The following is a 974-nucleotide window of genomic DNA, read 5'->3' as shown; positions in this document are numbered from 1 at the left end:
CATATTAATAGAAGGATCAGCGTCTCTGATGTTAAGAAAAAACACTAAATATTTCACATTTTTTAATTATCAAGATGAGACCAAATAACAATATCCCTGCGTGTTGCCTCAATGGGATCGTTTTCACGTGACGTCATCATTTTCGAAAATCCAAAACTAAAGAGCCACGAAAGTTTTTATCCTCGTCAGGCATAAGAGGCGGTATATTTTTATCCATTGGCAATTTTAAAGCTCAATAGCGTGCTTCGTTTGGAAACCAGAGCATTTTGAATATCTGAGTTGTAGCGGTGCGTGACACGAGGCGACGATCGAGTTTTTTGAGAAATATATACTTATCTCATGGTTTTGAGCCTTTTTAGAATTTAAAGCATTAGGAAAAGTGCTTAGGTAAATAGCTGTTTGTTCAGTGCAGATGATCCCTCGCCTAGATAGCCAAAGTAAGTAAGAGATGTTGACACTATTTTCCGGCCGCCATATTGGTGCACCACAGATGTGCACCAACATGGCGTTTTCATACTATGCTCTTTAAATTTCAGCGAAACATTTCGACGAATATCTGAAGTTTGGGGAAACGCACAGGCCTAAAACTTTAATAAGTGTCTTCTTTATTTATCTTCTACAACATCACGAGTTCTTGACTTTTTCCACTGGATGGTTTTCGATTTATTTTTTTATTGCGTGACAGTGAAAACGATCTATAGAAATTCGGTCGCTTGAGCTCATGACCTTGATCTATTTTCTAAAGGAAGATCACTTTGTACAAACAAATCAAACTCCAGCGTGCATTAAAAATTTTAGCAACCTCATTAAGGTCTTGCGCATTCTCTATCTATTTTTTTCTTTTTGATTATTATTTTACCAAAATTCAGGGTATTCCATTCTTTAATAAAACAGAGAAGGTTTGCTACCGATCTGTTCCGTTGATATTAATGAGATGAAAACAGGCAAGATCCTTCATTTGGGTCGTAAACCGT

Source organism: Montipora foliosa, chromosome 9, assembly GCF_036669935.1.
Source record: "Montipora foliosa isolate CH-2021 chromosome 9, ASM3666993v2, whole genome shotgun sequence".
NCBI classification, from domain to species: domain Eukaryota; kingdom Metazoa; phylum Cnidaria; class Anthozoa; order Scleractinia; family Acroporidae; genus Montipora; species Montipora foliosa.
This window is presented reverse-complemented; position numbering follows the sequence as displayed.